The 16,797-nt window shown below is 37.2% G+C and overlaps 1 protein-coding gene and 1 pseudogene across 4 annotated transcripts in view; one reads left to right on the top strand and one right to left on the bottom strand.

Annotated features, from left to right (window-relative positions):
* EFCAB2 (EF-hand calcium binding domain 2) overlaps window positions 1–16,797 on the bottom strand; it is a 120,870-nt gene that overhangs the window by 72,140 nt on the left and 31,933 nt on the right. The gene's annotated exons all lie outside the window — the stretch shown is intronic.
* On the top strand, window positions 7,837–8,704 carry LOC103540321 (serine/threonine-protein phosphatase 2A 55 kDa regulatory subunit B alpha isoform pseudogene; annotated as a pseudogene).

Raw genomic sequence — 16,797 nt, 5'->3', positions numbered from 1 at the left:
AATACACACACAGTGGAATATTATTCAGCCTTAAATAGGAATGAAATTCTGACACATGCTACAACATGATGAACCTTGCACACATTATGCTAAGGGAAATAAGCCACATACAGAAGGACAAATATTGTATGATTGCACTTACTGTACTTAATGTCACTGAATTGTACGCTCAAAAATGGTTAAAATTATTTTAAAAAATTCTAAGAATGAAAAGAAAGTTAAAAGATAAAGAATCATTCTAATAAAATTGTTCTAAAATTTACAATAGTGATGGCTGCATATATCTGTGAATATACTAAAAACGACTGAATTGTACACTTCAAAAGAGTGAACTGTAGGTATGTGAATTATATCTCAATAAGGCTGTTATAAAAAAAGAAAGGCAAGATATTATAATTCTTACACTCATAGGGAAGATATATGTAAGTAAATGTTTCTTATTCTAATAAATAGTATGTTTTAAACAAACAAAAAAGTTATTGAAAAATTAAAAATAAAAATATGCCAATTGCTTACTGCAAATAATCTTTCAGAAGAATCTCAATAATACATTAACATTTTTGTAAAGGCAATTCATTTTATTTCTTCCTTCACAATCTGTAGACCTTTTATTTCCTTTTCTTGTCTTATTGCACTAGCTAGTTGTCTTAGTCTGTTCAGGCTGCAATAACATAATACCACAGATTGGGTAGTTTAGGAACAACAGAAATTTATTTCTCACAGTTCTGGAGGCTACAAGTCTGAGATCAGGGTGCCAGCACAGTCTGGTGAGAGCTTTCCTCCAAGTTACAGACTTTTCATTGCATCTTCACATGGTAGAAGGGGTGAGGGACCTCTGTGGGATCTCTTTTACAAGAGCACTAATCCCATTCATGAGAGCTCCACCCTCATGACCTAATCACTTGCCAAAGGCCCCATGTCCCAATATCATCATCTTTGGGGGTTAGGATTTCAACATATGAATTTTGGGGGGACACAAACATTCAGACCATAGCAATCAGTACTTACTGTACCTTGTTGAAAAGAAGTGGTAAGAGGGGACATCCTTGTCTTGTTCCTGATCTTCATGGGAAAGCTTTGAGTTTCTCACCATTAAGTATGACATTAGTGGTAGGATTTTGTAGATATTTTTTATCAAGTGGAGGAAGTTCCCTTCTATTCCTAGTTTACTGAGAGTTTTTATCACGAATATGTGTTGGATTTTGTCCAATGTCTTTTCTGCATCTATTGATATAATCATTTCATTTTTATTTTTATCCTATTGATGTGATGAATTACACTAATTGATTTCCAAATGTTGAACCAGTCTTGCATACCTGGGATAAATCCCACTTGATTGTGGTATATAATTCTTTTTATACACTGCTGGATTCAATTTTCTAATATTTTGTTGAGGATTTCTGCATTTATGTTCATGAGAGATTATTGGTCTGTAATTTTCTTCTCTTCTGTTCTTGTCTAGTTTTTGTATTAGGGTAATGCTGGCCTTCTAAAATGAGTTAGGAAGTATTCCCTTTGCTTCTATTCTTTAAAAGAGATTGTAAAGAATTGGTATTTCTTACTTAAATGTTTGGTAGAATTCACCAGTGAACCCATCTAGGCCTGGTGTTTTCTGTTTTGGAAGGTTATTATTGATTCTATTTCTTTAATAGAGATAGGCTCATTCAGAATGTCTATTTCTTCTTGTGTGAGTTTTGGCAGCTTGGGTCTTTCAAGGAATTGGTCCATTTCATCTAAGTTATCAAATTTGTAGGCATAAAGTTGTTCACAGTATTCCTTTATGATCTTTTTAATTTCCATGGGATCTGTAGTGATGTCTCCTCTTTCATTTCTGATATTAGTAATTTGTGTCCTCTCTTTTTAAAAAAATTAGCCTGACTAGAGGCTTATTTATTTTATTGATCTTTTCAAAGAAATAGTATTTGGTTTCACTGATTTTCTCTATTGATTTCCTGTTTTTTATTTCATTGATTTCTGCTTTAATTCTTACTATTTCTTCTCCTCTTCTTACTTTGGATTTAATTTGCTCTTCTTTTTCTAGTTTCCTAACGTAGAAACTTAGATGATTGATTTTTAGATCTTCCTTCTTTTCTAATATATGCATTCAATGCTGTATGTTTTCCTCTAAGTACTGTTTTCACTGCATCTCACAAATTTTGATAAACTGTGTATTTATTTTCATTTAGTTCAAAATAATTTTAAATTTGTCTTGAGATTCCTTTTTTGATCCATGTGTTATTTAAAAGTGTGTTGTTCAATCTCCAAGTATTTAGGGATTTCCCACTTACGTTTCTGTTATTGACTTCTAGTTTAATTCCATTGTGGTCTGAGCAGACATTTTTTGATTTCTGTTCTTTTAAATTTAAGGTGTGTTTTATAGCCCAGAATGGTCTATCTTGGTGTATGTTCAGTGTGAGCTTGAGACGAGTGTGTATTCTGCTGTTGTTGAATGATATAGTTTACAGATGTTGACTGCACCCAGTTGATTAATGGTGTTGTGCGTTCAAATATATCCTTACCAATTATCTGCCTACTGGATCTGTCCATTTCTGATAGATTGGTGTTTAGGGGTGATGAATAGTGGATTCATCTATTTCTCCTTGCAGTTCTACTAGTTTTTACCTCATGTAGTTTGATGCTCTGTTTTTAGGCACATACCTGTTAAGCATGGTTATGTCGTCTTGGAGAACTGATCCCTTTATAATTAATGTACTGGCCTTCTTTATTCCTGATAACTTTCATTGTTCTGAAGTCTGCTCTGTCTGACATTAACATGGCTACTCTCAATTTCTTTTGATTAGTGTTACCAAATGTACATTTTTTCTCCATCCATTTACTTTTAATCTATATGTGTCTTTATATTTAAAGTGGGTCTCTTAGAGACAACATATACTTTGGTCTTGTTTTTTGATCCACTCTGACAATCTCTGTCTTTTAACTGGTGAATTTAGACCATTGCTTCAAGTGATTATTCATATGGCTGGATTAATATCTACCATATTGGTTACTATTTTCTATTAGTTGCCCTTGTTCTTTGTTCTTATTTTTGTCTTCCACTCTTTTTCTGCCTTTTGTTGTTTCAGTTGAGCATTTTGTATGATTCCATGTTCTCTCCTTTCTTACCAGTTGGTTATACTTCTTTTTTCACTAGTTGCCTCAGAATTTGCAATATACATTTACAACTAATCTAAGTTCACTTTCAAATAATACTATACCATTTCACAAGTACTATAAATACCTTATAATAACAAAATAACCCTAATTCCTCCCTCCCATCCCTGTATCACTGCTATCATTCATTTCATTTACATATAAGCATACATATATATACACATAAGATATATAATAAGCATACATAATTGAATACATTGTTGCTATTATCGGTTTGAACAAACTGTATCTGTTAGATCAGTTAAGAATAAATAAAATAAAATAAAATTTTGGGGGCTGGCCCTGTGGCTGAGTGGTTGGAGTTCCGCACATTCCATGTCAGTGGTCTGGGTTTGCAGGTTCGGATCCTGGGTCTAGACCTACTCCACTCATTAGCCATGCTGTGGTGGTGACCCACATACAGAAAAGAAAAAAAAGAGGAAGATTGGCACAGATGTTAGCTCAGGGAGAATCTTCCTCACCAAAATAAATAAATAAATAAATAAATAAATAAAATTTTTATTTTGCCTTCACTTGTTCTTTCTTTGATGCTCTTTCTTTCGTTAAGTAGATCCTAGTTTCTGACCTACACCATTTTCCTTGCCTCTAAAGAACTTCTTTTAACATTTTTTGCAGGGCAGATCTCTGCTGGAAACAAATTCTTTCAACTTTTTGTCTGAGAAAGCCTTTATTTCTCCTTCATTTATTTGAAGGATAATTTCCCAGGATAAAAAATTCTAGGTTGGTGCGTTTTTTTCTCTGAACACTTTAAACACTACAGCCCATACTCTTCTTGATTGCATGGTTTCTGAGGAGAAGCCAGATGTAATTATCTTTGTTCCTCTATAGGTGAGGTTTTTTTCCTCTCTGGCTTCTTTTAGGATTTTTTTTTTATCTTTGATTTTCCGTAGTTTGAAAATCATATTCCTACATGTAGTTTTTTTGGAATTTATCCTGCTTGGTGTTCTTTGAGCTTCCAGGATCTGTGGGGTATTTTTTGTTTTTGTTTTTTAAAGTTTTTTTTATTTTTTATTTTTTCCTTTTTCTCCCCAAATCCCCCGGTACATAGTTGTATATTCTTCATTGTGGGTCCTTCTAGTTGTGGCATGTGGGACGCTGCCTCAGCGTGGTTTGATGAGCAGTGCCATGTCCGTGCCCAGGATTCAAACTAACAAAACACTGGGCCACCTGCAGCAGAGTGTGCGAACTTAACCACTTGGCCACGGGGCCAACCCCCCAGGATCTGTGGTTTGATGGCTGACATTAATTTAGCGAAGTTCTTAGTCATACTGTTTCACATATTTCTTCTGTTCCTTTCTCTCTTTTCCTTTTGGTATTCCCATTACATGTAAGCTACACCTTTTGTAATTTTCCCACAATCCTTGGATAGTTTGTTCTGCTTTTTTTTTTTTTTCAGTCATTGTTCTCTCTGCTTTTCAGTTTTCAAAGTTCTTATTGATACATCCTCAAGCTCAGAGATTCTTTCCTCAGCTGTACCCTGTCTTCTAGTAAGCCCATTAAAATTATTCTTCATTTCTGTTACAGTGTTTTTGGTCTCTAGCATTTCTTTTTAATTCTTTCCTAGAATTACATGCCTTGGTTTACATTGCCCATCTGTTCTTGCATGCTCTCTACTTTATCCATTAGAGCCCTTAGCATATTAATCATAGCTTTCTAAATTCCCTGATAATTTCAACATCCCTGCTACGTCTGGTTCTGATGTCTGCTCCATATCTTCAAATTGTGTTTTTGAACTTTTGGTATGCCTTATACTTTACTCTTGATAACCAGACATGACATACCAGATAAACGGAACTGCTATAAATGGGCCTTTTGTAATGTGGTGGTGAGGTGTGGGGATGGTGGCAGGGAGGTGTTCTACAGTCCTAGGATTAGGTCTCAGTCTCTGGATGAACACATGACTCTAGACTGTGAACATCACAAGTGCTTCTCCTTTTTTTTTCTCTCCCATTAAGTGGGACAGGATGACTAGAATGGGCTGAAGTTGGGTATATCCCTTCTCCCACACGGAAGGCTAAAGGTGAATGGAGCTGGACATTTCCCTTCCCCCAGGTCAGTAAAGCTCTGATAACACCCCAGTAGGTTAGGTTCTGATTAACTAGTTTCTCCTGAGGGTAAGCCCCGCTAAGAACAGAAAGCTCTGGGGTAGTTCAAAATGGTTCCTTTCCCCCTCCTCTTACTGGAAGCACACGGGGATTTTTCTCCAATATTTACTATGGGAACCTAGTCAAGCTCCTGGAGGTAAAACTCACAAAATGGGGAGGGGCTATGACTGGGTCCCCTGGAGTTTTTAACTCTCAGACTTGTCCACATCGAGCCTCCAGGAATCCATCAATTGTAGTTCAGGTTTTCCTACCGAGGCACCGGTTCCCATGGTGGTTTGTGCTTGTGAGTCTCGGCTCTGCTAAATGCTGACTCCCCGCGTTCACTCGAATGTCTCTTGGGGGCAGGAGTTTGCTCCCTGTCCTCCTGCCTCTTACAGATCCAAGAAGAGCTGCTGGTTTTCCAGTCTGTTTAGCTTTTCACTTGTTGTTAGAACCCAGTGGCCAAGGCGATCATGTAATTACAGCACTATACGCACTGGCATGAAATCAGGTGCATCCCTGTAAAATAACACTTCATTTGGCAGCATCTCACAGCTCGAGGGCACATTTCCAGACATTCATTTCCCTGCCAAATGATCCAATAGGAAAATGTTTGCTGAAAATTTTGTAGGAAAATGTTTGTTTTAAAGTATTAGTAGCCAAAAGTTTCTTGACCTTATCTATGATAATTTTCTTTCCCAATCTTACCTTTCCAAAACCAGGCGATTTAACTATTGACCAGAATATTTGTGTGGATTACAGTAATTTAGTGGTAGAAACATTGTCAAAAGCCTCAGTATAGGAGAGAGAGAGTAAAAATTTCCAAAATGCTACCTGATAAATATGTTGCCCTTATTTCATGCTGTTCCATCATTGGTTAATATACCTGCAGCCAAAGAGTATTAACTCTGAGTAAAAATTGCTATAAAATGGCTTAACAAGAAGTTCTTACCTCTGTAATTAATCAGTAAATTGAGAGAAGTAGTCTTATCAGAATTCTTTAAATGCCTATTATTCTACCTTTCCAATATTGAAAGAGAAAGTTCCTTACCATATTTTAGACCATGTCTCTATTGTGCTACTCATCATGTAGAATATATTTTTGTGCCATATGCTCCAAATCATAAATATAAGATGCAAACATATATATGGTGCCACATCTAAAGTGCACAGATTAGAGAAGAATTAACATGAATCTTTTACAAACTCTTACAAAAAATCTAAATGGAAGAAACACTTCTCAATCCATTTTATGAGGCCAGCATTACCCTTACACAAAAAACAAAGACATCAGAAGAAAAGAAAACTACAGACCAATATGCCTTACAAATATAAACACAAAAGTCCTCAACAAAACTAGCAAACCAAATCCAGTCACATATAAAAGGGATTATACATTATGACCAAATGGGATTAATCTCAGGAATGCAAGATCAGTTCAACATATGAAAATAAATCAATGTAATATACCACATTAATAGAATGAAGGGAAAAAAACCACAGGATCATAACAATCGACACAGAAAAAGTCTGACAAAACTCAACGTCCTTTCATGATAAAAACACTCAGAAAACTGGAAAGGGAAGGGAACTTCCTCAACATGATCAAGGGCATTTATGAAGAACCCACAACTAACATCATACTTAATGGGGAAAGGTATTCTGCATGCCATGAGAATCAGTATGTTTTAGAAAGGAAATGGCTATTTCACGTTAACGTGGAGCAAAAGTTAAGGGGAGATACTAAGGGCTCTTCTACTATATTTCTAAGGCTATTTTGGTCTAAGTTTATAGCATCAGAGGAACTTTTACATAGATGCCGAAAGTATGCAGCATCGGAGAATACTAGAGAAACAGCCCATGTATAGACTCTCATTTTAAAGGGTATGTTTCTAAGTTTTGCAATGAGAGTACTTCAAGTCAGGCTTATTGTTATTGATACTGTGTGAGTGTCCTTTTTTTATTGTTGTTTTGGTTTTGTAGAATGATGCTGAAGAGTTTCCTGTATAATCATCTACGACTGTTCTGAAATAGATTTAAGATCAGGAATGAAAACAACTGAGAGGAAGCAGGGGCCCCAGGGAGCCCTGCAGAGCCACTGCTTGCAGCACAACATGGCCAGAGCCGGAAGATGGGGCTATTCAGCGGTGTTTTCCTCAGGTGAAAGGAGCAGTAGATGATGATGTAGAAGCAGCAGATACAATTTCTACAGCAGAATTCGATCATTCTGGAGAATTACTAGCAACAGGAGACAAAGGAGGTAGAGTCGTCGTCATCTTTCAAGAGGAGCAGGAGAACAGTCCAGTCTTATAGCAGAGGAGAATATGATGTTTACAGCCCCTTTCAGAGCCATGAGCCAGAGTCTGACTACTTGAAAAGTATAGAAATAGAAGAAAAGATCAACAAAATTAAGTGGTTACTCCAGAAAAATGCTGTTCCATTTTTACCAATGATAAAACAATCAAAGTATGGAAAATCAGTGAAAGGGACAAAAGACCAGAAGTGCGTAAGTTGAAAGAGGAAGGCAGAAGATAGAGACCCTACCACAGTCACTGTACTATGAACGCCAGTCTTGAGGCCCATGGATCTAATGGCTGAGGCCAGTGCATGAATAATACTTGCCAATGCTCACACATATCACATCAACTCAACTTCTATTAATAGTGATTACGAAATCTATTTATCTGCAGGTGATTTGCGGATTAATTTTTGGCATCTGGAAATTACAGGCAGGAGTTCTAATGTTGTGGACATGGAGCCTGCCAATATGGAAGAGCTAAGAGAGGTGACTGCAGCAGCAGAATTCCACGCAAACAGCCGTAACACATCAGTACACAGCAGCAGTGAAGGAACTATTCGGTTATGTGACATGAGGGCATCTGCCCTCTGTGACAGGCACTCTAAACTGTTTGAAGAACCTGAAGATCCCAGTAACAGGTCTTTTTTTCCTGAAATCATCTCCTCTATTTCTGATGTAAAATTCAGCCATTGTGGTCAATATGTGATGACTAGAGACTATTTCTCAGTCAAAACTTGGGACTTAAATATGGAAAACAGGCCTTTGGGAACATACAAGGTGCATGAATACGTCAGAAGTAAACTTTGTTCACTGTATGAAAATGACTGCATATTTGACAAATCCGAATGTTGTTGGAATGGATCTGACAGTGTTGTCATGACTGGATCTTGCAATAATTTTGTCAGAATGTTTGACAGGAACACAAAGCGAGACATAACCCTAGAAGCATCACGGAAAAACAACAAACCCCGCATGGTTCTGAAGCCACACAAAGTCTGTGCAAGTGGCAACGGAAAGAAGGATGAAATAAGTGTCGACAGCCTAGACTTCAGCAAGAAAATACTTCATACGGCCTGGCAGCCCAAGGAAAATATCACTGCTGTAGCTACTACAAACGATCTGGATATATTTCAAGACAAGGTGAATTAGGGTTGGCGTTCTTACAGAGGAGCCCACTTCCTGCTTAGGTGAGATAGTTGAATCTAGCATTCACACCTAAAACAGAGAAGGTCCACTGGCGCCCCTGTCCAGTGTCTGACAATGTGCCATTTGACAACACATTTTTATAGCCACATGGAGAAAGCTCTGAGCTTCATCACCGTGGTGTTCTCCATGTCTGCCAGCTATTTAGGGAAGGCTAGGGCACTTTTAAGTTAAATGACTTCTTGCACCATCTTGCCTAATGGACTAGCTTGGTCTGTATCAACACTGATTTACTCCACTTCGTATGCCTTCCTTTGGGATGACATCAGACACAGTGAAAGCCTTCAGTCATGCCTATGGGATTTAGTTGTGTATCCTCATTACTGTATCATTTGTGTATCATCCCCCCTTTTTAAATTACATACAGCTCATTTTTACTGTGGCCTGTAGCATTCCTCCTCTGTGGGCCTCCTGGACTCCTTCCCTTTCGTCTGTCTTTATCTTACCCTTGCCCCGTCCACTCAGACTTGGTAGTGGCGTATTTAAAAAAGAAAGAATGAAAGCACACAAAAATGAGTCAGTTTAGGGTCAGCAGTAAAGGCAATATATGTTGCAAACAAATGTTTTAATAACAGTTGGCTGTAATCACTCCTTGCTGTGTCTGGCACTGAAAATAAGGGGGGGAAAACCTACTACTGAATAAAAGTGACAAAGAATGGGAAAGAAAAACTTAGTCATGTAAAAAAAAAAATCAACCCAAGAAAACAAATATTCTTAAGAATAAAAATATTAGTTTATATAGCCCAATTCCCAAAACTCCAAATGATGTCAGTCAGTCTTCCCAAGTTAGGAAACAAACTGTTCCATTATGGCTAAGACTGATAGAATAGAGACAATAAGAATAGTGTACTGGGTAAGAGCACTGACCCTGGAGCCAGACCCTCTGGGTTCAAACCTTGACTCTTCTACATACTAGCTGAGACCGTGGTGGGCAAGTTACTTGGCCTCTCTGTGCCCAAGTTTCTTCATCTGCAAAATGGTCATAATAACAGTATTTTCCTTAGCAAACAGTATGGAGATTTCTCTAAAAGCTCAAGATAGAATTATCACAGGACCCAGCAATTCCACTTCTGCATATATACCCAAAAGAACCCAAAGCAGGGACTCGAGCAGATATTTGTACACCAGTGTTCACAGCAGCATTATTCACAACAGCCAAAAGGTGGAAACAACCCAAATGTCCATTGATGGATGAATGGATAAACAAAATGTGATATATACATACAGTGGAATATTGTCTAATGTGTACTAAGTTTCTGTTTGGGATGATAAAAAAGTTCTGGAGATGCGTGGTGGTGATGGTTGCACAACAATATGAATGTATTTCCTATCACTGAACTATACACTAAAAAATGGTTAAAATAGGGTCTGGCCCTGTGGCTGAGTGGTTGGGTTCGCAAGCTCCACTTCAGGTGCCCATGGTTCTCTGGTTCAGATTCCTGGGCACAGACCTACACACCACCCATCAAGCCACGCTGTGGTGGCGTCCCACAAGAAAGAACTAGAATGAATTCAACTAGGATACACAACTATGTCCCGGGGCTTTGGGGAGAAAAAAAAAAAGAGGAATATTGGCAACAGATGTCAGCTCAGGGCCAATCTCTCCTCACAAAAAAGAAAAAAGGTTAAAATGGAAAATTTCATACGATGCATATTTTACCACAATAAAAACATAAATAGTATCTTGCTCATAAGTTTGGTTAATGATTACGTTAGTTAAAATATGTAAAGAATTTAGATTGTTTGATCCATACTAAAGTATTAGATACTAATTATTATGGCTGAATCTGGGCATAAAGGAGGTTCTGTTTCACAGGATCAAGGCTGCTCAAACACATGAGCCTAGACTCCAATGAACTCTTATGGATAAAAACAATTTATTTAAAATCTTCAAATAACCTATTGTTTAAATAGATTAAAAGAAGACAAGGTTGACTTTTTCTAAAAATGCCATCGCTCTGACAGACTCCAGGTCATCTCGTAGCTGACAATGCCACCTGAGAGTAAGACCCAGCTCAAGACAATAGTTTGCACCTACAGGACAGGCTGGCCTGTCGCCTACCAGAAGCAGAAAGAACAGAAGATCTTGAATAGAGAAGACACCACAGTAAATAAATGCACTTCATCCTAATTCAGATGTATTCTTGGTCACAGAATTAAAGGGCACAGGCATCTCAGACAATAAAATGGGCTGAACGATCCTAACACTCTTGCTGAGCATGATGACCCACGGCCTGGCTGCTTAAGCCGACAGGATCCTAACTCTCCTCCTGGGCACGATGACCCATGGCCTGGCTGCTTAAGCTGACAGCAGGCCACCCAAACCGAAGCGCCGATTTCCCCTTCTTGTCCTTTTCTGTTTGGTGATTTCTTTTAATTTCCCTGACTTCTTTCATTTAACTAGATTTTTCATCTTAAAAATAAAAAAGCCAGACTGGCTGTGTATATTCTTGCCAAAATATAAGACGTGGTCTCATCATTTTTGGCTAAAATACCATGGTAACATGTTTGACTGCTATTGTAACCTGTTAACAGCTTAATGAAAGCTTTAGAAAGTTTTACTGTTGTAAGGAAAAAGTAAGCTATTCAAATTAAATGAAAGTGTAACAATGTGTTTGCAATAATGGTTGTAAATGTTTGCAAAACATATTTGGCAACTTACATTGCCCAAATCAACATTTCTAAACAATAATGCCTCTGATTTTACAATATTTCATTAAAAATTATTTAGAAAAAAATCTTGAGGATTATTAGAACATAACAAATGAGATACTTGAGGAAATGATATTTTAAGAAACATATTTTGGGGTTTGACCTGTGGCCTAGTGGTTAAGTTAGGCATACTCCATGCTTCAGCGTCCCAGGTTCAGTTCCTGGGTGTGGACCTACACCACTCATGAGTGGCGGCCATGCTGGGGTGGCGACCCACATACAAAATAGAGGAAGACTGGCAACAAGACTGGCAATGTTAGCTCAGGGTGAATCTTCCTCAGCAAAAAAAGAAAAGAAGGAATAAATTTTTATCTATACGTTTATTAGAATGAAATGGAATGTGATTGAATGTGTTATCACTAAGTTTTAAAAGTATTTTGGTAATCAAACTGCTTCTCTCTATATAATTGTGTATATGTAATATTACTGTAAGTTGGTACTAACTGTAGTCCATTATGTCTTCATTAGTTATTAAGATACCACAGATTAAGAATTTATATAAATTTTGAGAAACTTCCATGTAGTGTTTGGGTGATGACATATTTAAGTCAGTAAAGAAAGAAAAACAATTAAAACCACAGAATCTAGAGTGGAAAAAGAATGTGACGTCAGTTAGCCCTCTCGCCTAACGGAAGGACCCCCTCTGAAACACGCTCATGTGTCATGGATCAGGGTCTGGTTTATTGTTCTCTATGCAAAGACTAATCACTGGCTTTGTTTTGTGTTTGTTTTTAAGAAGCACTGCATTGACTGTGGCCATCACTAATGAAAAATGTGCTTCCTGGGGTCTCACAAAGAGCAAAGATCCATACTCGGTCCCCCTTCACAAGGTACAGTCTTATTTAAACTTAACTCGTTATTAGTCATGCCAATACAAATTAAATAGTCATAATTCATAAATGTGCTCCCAAAATAATCAATTTCTTGCTACAGAACATGTCTAAACTATAACCTTAACACATATGAGAAAATGTGTTTGATAATCAAACACATTTTGATGGTTGATAATCAAAATAACTCTATTTATTTCATGGTTACATCTAACTCAACATCAGAAATGTTATCTCAGAAATTAAACGAAGCTAAAATGAATATGTAAGTTTTCAGTCAGGTATAAGCAATTTTGCCAAGCTTCGGGGAAAATATTAGCAACAATATATTTAATTTCACAGAAACATCATATACAGCAGGTGTTCTAGAAAATGCTACTTTTTATATGTGCCCATTTAGTAAAAAATGGAATGACCATATGTGGAAATAAGAACTTTTACAAGATGGTCAGATGGTGAAGTAATACCAGAAATACATTTTTATAATAGAAACACTATAATATATGCCTCATTTCAGACTATCTTGTACATTTAAAAATATATATTTTAAATTGTAATATACATTTTAAATGTTGAAAAATATTAATATTAAATATTTAGAATATATATTTAAAGTATACTAAAATATATTGTATACTGACTTATTTTGATAGAATAAGAATCTTCGAAGTAATCTTTTAAGAGGGTTAACAAACAGGAACTCTTCAATCATTGTGTGCCCGCCATTCCCTGCACGTTCTTATGAGTGTTTACTAGCTACTGTTTCTCAAGTGTGCTTTTAAAATTATATTTATATTAACTTGGTCAATTTTTTTCTCTTCCTTAAAAAATAATTCAAAATAATAAAAAGCAAAATTGTACTACAATCAGTTTCAGAAAAGAAACCAAAAAGTATGTGGAAAAGTTCAAGTTTTTGCTCCTTAACTTCCTTATGATGAAACGTACCTGGAAGAGAGCGTGCCAGGTGGGAATAGGCTCCATGCCATTCAGGGCCTTTTTTGTACGACACATTAAAGGACTGTGGATTTTATCCTAAGGGCAATAGATATCAAGAGAAGATTTACAATGCAGGGAGTGTGTGGCCAAATTTACAATCAAGGAAGGTCACTCTTGTGGCTCTGAGGATAACTCAACTGGAGGCGCAGAGGTCATTAGGGGGTTCACAGAGTGACCCAGACAAGAGGTGGTTAATGATCCCCCTGCACCCTATGCTTTCCTATGGCACTGTGATTGCTTGGCTGTTAGCCTCCCCACCTGCATTAGACTGTACATCCAGTAAAGTGAGAGGCCTCATGTGTTCCCATCACTGTTGTATCACAAAACGATACACAGCACTAGCTCAATACAATTTATTATATGAATGATTAAATGATAAGAAAATAAATGAATAAACCACACAGATGCTAAACTTAATGCAAATACCCAATAAGCATCACACTCTATAGCTCAGGCAAGCTCCCAGCCTTGCTCTTCCAAGCACCTGCAACTGCAGACACACACCACCATATTCAGCCACATTTGGGAACTTAAATACAGCAATTACATAATTCTGGAGTGGCAAAAATGAAGAAGATGATGCGTAAGAAATAGTAGTTCAGATAATTTCAGATGGTGTTACCAGAATGAGTTAGTTACTAACTGGAGGCTTGGAATGCGAAGGGTGGAGGAGACGCCAGGTTTGTTTCATTCATTAGTTCATTCATTCATTTACTCGACTAACAAACATTGGTTGAGCATCCACTATACATTAGGCACTGTGTTCCTCAAACATCTGTAAACAACGTGGTCCCTATGCTCTGGACTCACTGTTCAGAGCCCAGCTTTGCCAGGTGGTGTGTGATCTTGTGCAAGTTACTTCGGGACTCTGTGCCCTCGTCCTCAGTCTGTGAAATGGAGCTAATGATAGTACCTATCCCATAGGGCCGTTGTGGGCATTAAATGCTATATGTAAAGTGCTTGGCACATAGTGAACACTCAAAATCATAAGCTATTTTTATTGTGCTAAATGGGGAATTTGTAACTTGGGGATTACCTTTACTTTGTATCCTAAAATGTGAAGGACAGGCATATATTAGCCTCATTCCTAGGATGGGTGTGGGGAAGAGGTTTGAACAAACAAATTTTATGCATGTACTATATGCCAGACACAAGATTAAGTGTTTTACATACATGATTTTATTTAGAAGATAGAGTTCTGGAGTCAAACAAAACTGGCTTGAATCCCCAAGCTCTTACCAGCTTCATCAAATTGCCAAATCTCCCCAAGGCTCAGTTTCCTCATCTATAAAGGGGGCATGATGATGATGGATGATGATAATAATGATAATGATAATAACAGCTGCCTTGCAAGGTTGCTGTGAGGATTAAAGGCAGCAGTGTCTGTAGAGACCCTGGCTCACAGCAGTGCTCATCAGACGTGAGCTGCTATTATCTCCCACAAGGTCATCTGGAGTAGGCACTAATATCCTTATCTAACAGACGAGGTTATTGAGGCTTAAAAAGTTAAATGAGTGATTTGAGGACAAATATCTAGTAAAATTGGAAAATTAAAGATTCAAGGCCAAGACTGTATTGCTCCAAAGATTCTATTCTTTTAGCTACATTACTCTGCTTCTCAATGCTTTTGGAAAGTTGCTTAGGGCTGGCCTGGTTGCATAGTAGTTAAGTTTGTGTGCTCCACTTTGGTGGCCAAGAGTTTGCAGGTTCGGATCCTGGGCACAGACCTACACACTGCTCATCAAGCCATGCTGTGGTGGCATCCCACATATAAAACAGAAAAAGATTGGCACTGATGTTAGCTCACAATCTTCCTCACCAAAAAAAAAGCTGCTTAGATAAATAAATATTATCATATAATAGAGTTGGCACTTAAGATTGATGATATAGCTATAATTCTTCATAATAAGCTTTGAATTTATGAATTTTATAATACTTGTATATAGTTGTAAAAAAGACACAAAGAATTGTATAATTTTAATAAATATATGGCACACAATGAAGTAGGACTCAGGGGTCCTAAGTTTTTGTTTCCTATTGAAGATAACTGCTCCAATTATGGCCAGTTTTATAGCCTATTTTCAATATGTTCCCACCACAGGGTCTTAAAAATTAGAGGTCAAGCAATGATACTATAGTAGGGGTTCTAACCAGACATGACGGTTTGCAAGTGAGTCTTATTTTATTACATTTCTGCTTATCTTGCTTCAGGGAACGTTTCATAACAACAACAAAAAGAAAACAAACAAACAAAAAACAGTAGAAACGTGACCCAAAACATTAATAACAGAATTAGGTTTATTTTCATTCTTTATAGAGACAACTTAGTGGGGGATAAAGCCATAGTGAGAAAAATAGAATGAATGGAAAAACTAAAATGAGGAAAGCATAGCTTGAATAGAAGACATACAGAAAATGGAGGAAGGGAGTACATAAAATACATAAAAGAGATTGAGTGCTTTTTTATTTTAGTAACATGCAACCATAGGAGAGGCTCTCATATGATTATGACCGAAACCCAAAGGTCAGATTGAATCCTCGTGTGATTTTGAGTTCTAATAGGTCATGATAAGCTAAACTTCTCGCGACATACTTGTGATTCCTTTAGCAGAAAAATTTGTTTTCAAGATATAAACAACTACAAATATACAAATTATTCCAAAAACATTTCATGAATTTAATGCATTAATTATGCACTCCCAGAGTCTTACACTTCACGTTGTGGACTACCAAGTCTATTTGTCTAGCTTTGTGCCCTTCCTCGCCCAAGTGACAGTCCTATATTTCTACTGCGTATCTCACCTTCTCAAACTCAACTTATCCCAAATCAAACTAATTTTCCATCAGACCCTTCATCCAGCTTCAGATGGAGGGGCCTCTGAAGTCTAATTGCCTGTAAGTCCTCTGCTCATGCCACCAGCTCTAAACAGGCTAGTCCATTAACACTTTGTTGACCATTTTCTCCACTGGCCAATTCTCTCGATGCCTTTAGATCTATTTCTTACATTCCAGGTATTATTATTTCAAACCAAAATCTTGGGAAGGACCATCTTTGCAAATAACATTAAATAAATACTTATTGAATGAAAGATGACCCTGGCAAAGACACAGTAATGGGGTAGGAAAGCTGGATTGTTAAGGGTGAGACAGTAATGAAGAAAATGAGAAGTAATATTTTGAACTGATTGAAACCTGGCATTATGTATAGTTTTCTTTTAAGAATTTAGCAAGGAGAAAGAGGAGACTAATACAATTGAAAGGTTGGTAGGACTACGAGAAAAAGTGTTTAGAGATTTGAGAATGTCTGTGGGCAAAAGGGAAGAAATCAGCCCAGACAGAAATCTGAAGATAAAAGTTCTTATTGCCTTCAACTTCACTCTTCACGTTGTTGTCAAAGCAGAGTGCATAAAACCCATATCTGATCATATCACTTTCCAGCTTCCAACCCTCCAGAAACTCCCCATCATCTGCAGGATAAAGTCAAAGATTCTTAGCAGTCCAG

Source organism: Equus przewalskii, chromosome 13, assembly GCF_037783145.1.
Source record: "Equus przewalskii isolate Varuska chromosome 13, EquPr2, whole genome shotgun sequence".
NCBI classification, from domain to species: domain Eukaryota; kingdom Metazoa; phylum Chordata; class Mammalia; order Perissodactyla; family Equidae; genus Equus; species Equus przewalskii.
Note: the sequence above shows the minus strand (reverse complement) of the source record. Positions and strands in the feature narration are given on the sequence as shown.